Genomic DNA, 5,899 nt, shown 5'->3' with positions numbered 1-5,899 from the left:
CGTAGTGTCTGGTCTAGCCCACTGACTGAAGACTACTGTATGGGGTAGTGTTTGGTTCTAGCCCACCGACTCTGAAGACTACTATATGGGATAGTGTTTGGTTCTTGCCCACTGACTGAATACTAGTTTATGGAGAGCTTTGCTTCTCGGTCCCTAAAAACAGGAATACTAGTGGTAGGGGCAGTGTTTAGTGAGGCCACTGATTGAAGACTACTGTATGGGTCATTGTTTGGTCTCTGAGCTCACCAACTGAAGACTACCATATGGGTAGTTTATGGCTTCTAGCCTTCACTGACCGAGGACTACTATATGGGTAGTGTTTTATTCTAGCCCAATTACAGACAGACTACTAATATGTGGTAACGTTTGGCTCTGGCCCACCGACTGAATACTACTATATGGGTAGTGTTTGGTTCTAGCCTCAATTACTGAATGTTTGGCTCTAGCCCACCGACTGAAGACTACTGTATTTGTAGTGTTTGGTTCTAGCCCACTGACCAAAGACTACTATATGGAGTAGTGTTTGGTTCTAGCCCACTGACTGAAGACTACTATATGGGTAGTGTTTGGTTCTAGCCCACTGACCAAAGACTACTATATGGGTAGTGTTTGGTTCTAGCCCATCGACTAAAGACTACTATATGGGTAGTGTTTGGTTCTAGCCCACCAACTGAAGACTACTGTATGGGTAGTGTTTGGTTCTAGCCTTCTGAATGAAGACTACTGTATGGGTAGTGTTTCGTTTCTAACCCAGTGACTGAATATTACTGTATAAGGGCACAAGTCTCATAGTATAAGGGCACCCAGACTCATAGTATAAGGCGAGACCCTTGATGCAGACACGGGAGGCAGATGGTTCGAGTCTCTGATATTTATTATAATCCAAGGGGTAGGCAAGAGAATGGTCGTGGACAGGCAAAAGTTCATAAGGTCAGAGTTCATTAGTGGCATGCAGGCTCGAGGTCAGAGCAGGCTGTATGGTCAGGCAGGCGGGTTCAGAGTCAAGGCAGGCAAGGATCAAAACTGGGAGGACTAGCACAAACAGAGAAAGGGAAAAGGAGGAGAACAGGACTTGACAAACAAGACGAACTGGCAACAGACAAGCAGGGAACACAGGAATAAGTACCCAGGGACTAATGAGGAAACAGGTGACGCCTGGAGGTGGGTGGAGACAATCACAAAGACAGGTGAAACAGATCAGGGCGTGACACTACTGTATGGGTAGTTTTTGGTTCTTGCCCACTGACTGAAGACTTCTGAATGGGTAGTTTTTGGTTCTTGCCCACTGACTGAAGAATTCTGAATGGGTCGTGTTTGGTTCTAGCCCACTGACTGAAGACTTCTGAATGGGTAGTGTTTGGTTCTGTGCTGTAGAAGAGTGTTTTTCTGTGTCCGTGTACATCAATATGTTGTTTTTCCTTTGCATCTTATCAGCTGTTGTCTACACATAAGCCAATCTGTTGATGTTATAAACTATTGGCTACATGTAAGCCGACCTGTTGATGTTATAAACTATTGGCTACATGTAAGCCGACCTGTTGATGTTATTAAACTATTGGCTACATGTAAGCCGACCTGTTGATGTTATAAACTATTGGCTACATGTAAGCCGACCTGTTGATGTTATAAACTATTGGCTACATGTAAGCCGACCTGTTGATGTTATAAACTATTGGCTACATGTAAGCCGACCTGTTGATGTTATTAAACTATTGGCTACATGTAAGCCGACTTGTTCATGTTATAAACTATTGGCTACATGTAAGCCGACCTGTTGATGTTATAAACTATTGGCTACATGTAAGCCGACCTGTTGAAGTTATTAAACTATTGGCTACATGTAAGCCGACCTGTTGATGTTATAAACTATTGGCTACATGCAAGCCGACCTGTTGATGTTATTCAACTATTGGCTACATGTAAGCCGACTTGTTCATGTTATAAACTATTGGCTACATGTAAGCCGACTTGTTCATGTTATAAACTATTGGCTACATGTAAGCCGACCTGTTGATGTTATAAACTATTGGCTACATGTAAGCCGACCTGTTGATGTTATAAACTATTGGCTACATGTAAGCCGACCTGTTGATGTTATTAAACTATTGGCTACATGTAAGCCGACCTGTTGATGTTATAAACTATTGGCTACATGTAAGCCGACCTGTTGATGTTATAAACTATTGGCTACATGTAAGCCGACCTGTTGATGTTATAAACTATTGGCTACATGTAAGCCGACCTGTTGATGTTATAAACTATTGGCTACATGTAAGCCGACCTGTTGATGTTATTAAACTATTGGCTACATGTAAGCCGACCTGTTGATGTTATAAACTATTGGCTACATGTAAGCCGACCTGTTGATGTTATAAACTATTGGCTACATGTAAGCCGACCTGTTGATGTTATAAACTATTGGCTACATGTAAGCCGACCTGTTGATGTTATAAACTATTGGCTACATGTAAGCCGACCTGTTGATGTTATTAAATTATTGGCTACATGTAAAAGCCGACCTGTTGATGTTGCAAACTTTTTAAACTGTTGATTGGCTACATGTAAGCTGACCTGTTGATGTTATAAACTATTGGCTACATGTAAGCCGACCTGTTGATGTTATAAACTATTGGCTACATGTAAGCTGACCTGTTGATGTTATAAACTATTGGCTACATGTAAAAGCCGACCTGTTGATGTTATAAACTATTGGCTACATGTAATAGTGACCTGTTGATGTTATTAAAACTATTGGCTACATGTACATGTAAGCTGACCTGTTGATGTTATAAACTATGGCTACATGTAAGCCGACCTGTTGATGTTATAAACTATTGGCTACATGTAAGCCGACCTGTTGATGTTATAAACTATTGGCTACATGTAAGCCGACCTGTTGATGTTATAAAACTATTGGCTACATGTAAGCCGACCTGTTGATGTTATTAAACTATTGGCTACATGTAAGCTGACCTGTTGATGTTATAAACTATTGGCTACATGTAAGCCGACCTGTTGATGTTTTTAAACTATTGGCTACATGTAAGCTGACCTGTTGATGTTTAAACTATTGACATGTAAGCCTACCTGTTGATGTTATAAACTATTGGCTACATGTAAGCCGACCTGTTGATGTTATAAACTATTGAAACTACATGTAAGCCGACCTGTTGATGTTATAAACTATTGGCTACATGTAAGCCACCTGTTGATGTTATTAAACTATTGGCTACATGTAAAAGCCGACCTGTTGATGTTATAAACTATTGGCTACATGTAAGCCGACCTGTTGATGTTATAAACTATTGGCTGCATGTAAGCCGACCTGTTGATGTTATAAACTATTGGCTACATGTAAGCCGACCTGTTGATGTTATAAACTATTGGCTATATGTAAGCCGACCTGTTGATGTTATAAACTATTGGCTACATGTAAGCCGACCTGTTGATGTTATAAACTATTGGCTACATGTAAGCCGACCTGTTGAAGTTATAAACCTTGGCTACATGTAACCGACCTGTTGATGTTATAAACTATTGACTACATGGCGACCTGTTGAAGTTATTAAACTATTGGCTACATGTAAACCGACCTGTTGATGTTATAAAAACTATTGGCTACATGTAAGCCGACCTGTTGATGTTATTAAACTATTGGCTACATGCGCCGACCTGTTTGATCCTTTATAAACTATTGGCTACATGGCCGACCTGTTGATGTTATAAAACTATTGGCTACATAGCCGACCTGTTGATGTTATAAACTATTGGCTAAATGTAAACCGACCTGTTGAAGTTATAAACTATTGGCTACATGTAAGCCGACCTGTTGATATTATAAACTATTGGCTACATGTAAGCCGACCTGTTGATGTTATAAAACTATTGGCTAAATGTAAGCCGACCTGTTGAGATTAATAAACTATTGGCTACATGTAAGCCGGCCTGTTGATGTTATAAACTATTGGCTACATGTAAGCCGACCTATTGAGAAGTTATAAACTATTGGCTACATGTAAAGCCGACCTGTTGATGTTATAAACTATTGGCTGTGTCAGCCGACCTGTTGATGTTATAAACTATTGGCTACATGTAAGCCACGACCTGTTGATGTTATAAACTATTGGCTACATGTAAGCCGACCTGTTGAAGTTATTAAACTATTGGCTACATGTAAGCCGAACCTGTTGATTATAAAGCTATTGGCTGCATGTCAGCCGACCTGTTGATGTTATAAACTATTGGCTGCATGTAAGCCGACCTGTTGATGTTATAAACTGTGGCTACATGTAAGCGACCTGTTGATGTTATTAAACTATTGGCTACATGTAAGCCCCGACCTGTTGAGATTATTAAACTATTGGCTACATGTAAGCCGTCCTGGATGTTATAAACTGGCTACATGTAAGCCGACCTGTTGATGTTATTAAACTATTGGCTACATGTAAGCCGACCTGTTGATGTTATAAACTATTGGCTACATGTAAGCCGACCTGTTGATGTTATAAACTATTGGCTACATGTAAGCCGACCTGTTGATGTTATAAACTATTGGCTACATGTAAGCCGACCTGTTGAAGTTATTAAACTATTGGCTACATGTAAGCCGACCTGTTGATGTTATAAACTATTGGCTACATGTAAGCCGACCTGTTGATGTTATAAACTATTGGCTACATGTAAGCCGACCTGTTGATGTTATAAACTATTGGCTACATGTAAGCCGACCTGTTGATGTTATAAACTATTGGCTACATGTAAGCCGACCTGTTGAAGTTATTAAACTATTGGCTACATGTAAGCCGACCTGTTGATGTTATAAACTATTGGCTACATGTAAGCCGACCTGTTGATGTTATTAAACTATTGGCTACATGTAAGCTGCCCTGTTGATGTTATAAACTATTGGCTACATGTAAGCCGACCTGTTGATGTTATAAACTATTGGCTACATGTAAGCCGACCTGTTGAAGTTATAAACTATTGGCTACATGTAAGCCGACCTGTTGATGTTATAAACTATTGGCTACATGTAAGCCGACCTGTTGATGTTATTAAATTATTGGCTACATGTAAGCCGACCTGTTGAAGTTTCTAAACTATTGGCTACATGTAAGCTGACCTGTTGATGTTATAAACTATTGGCTACATGTAAGCCGACCTGTTGATGTTATAAACTATTGGCTACATGTAAGCCGACCTGTTGATGTTATTAAACTATTGACTACATGTAAGCCGACCTGTTGATGTTATTAAATTATTGGCTACATGTAAGCCGACCTGTTGAAGTTTTTAAACTATTGGCTACATGTAAGCTGACCTGTTGATGTTATAAACTATTGGCTACATGTAAGCCGACCTGTTGATGTTATAAACTATTGGCTACATGTAAGCCGACCTGTTGATGTTATAAACTATTGGCTACATGTAAGCCGACCTGTTGATGTTATTAAACTATTGGCTACATGTAAGCCGACCTGTTGATGTTATAAACTATTGGCTACATGTAAGCCGACCTGTTGATGTTATAAACTATTGGCTACATGTAAGCTGACCTGTTGATGTTATAAACTATTGGCTACATGTAAGCCGACCTGTTGATGTTATAAACTATTGGCTACATGTAAGCCGACCTGTTGATGTTATAAACTATTGGCTACATGTAAGCCGACCTGTTGATGTTATAAACTATTGGCTACATGTAAGCCGACCTGTTGATGTTCTAAACTATTGGCTATATGTAAGCCGACCTGTTGATGTTCTAAACTATTGGCTATATGTAAGCCGACCTGTTGATGTTCTAAACTATTGGCTATATGTAAACAGACCTGTTGATGTTATAAACTATTGGCTACATGTAAGCCGACCTGTTGAGGTTATTAAACTATTGGCTACATGC

At 39.7% G+C, this 5,899-nt stretch overlaps 1 long non-coding RNA gene across 1 annotated transcript; it reads right to left on the bottom strand.

The window, feature by feature from the left end:
* Positions 1 to 1,518: 1,518 nt before the first annotated feature.
* On the bottom strand, positions 1,519 to 2,625 carry LOC127917633 (uncharacterized). The gene is made up of 3 exons (XR_008097636.1): positions 2,572 to 2,625; positions 1,811 to 1,850; positions 1,519 to 1,575 (listed from the first exon to the last, which is right to left on the bottom strand). It is a non-coding gene; the product is annotated as an uncharacterized LOC127917633 (long non-coding RNA).
* Positions 2,626 to 5,899: the final 3,274 nt, after the last annotated feature.

The sequence above is a fragment of the Oncorhynchus keta genome, unplaced genomic scaffold (genome assembly GCF_023373465.1).
Source record: "Oncorhynchus keta strain PuntledgeMale-10-30-2019 unplaced genomic scaffold, Oket_V2 Un_contig_1185_pilon_pilon, whole genome shotgun sequence".
Lineage (NCBI taxonomy): Eukaryota > Metazoa > Chordata > Actinopteri > Salmoniformes > Salmonidae > Oncorhynchus > Oncorhynchus keta.
Note: the sequence above shows the minus strand (reverse complement) of the source record. Positions and strands in the feature narration are given on the sequence as shown.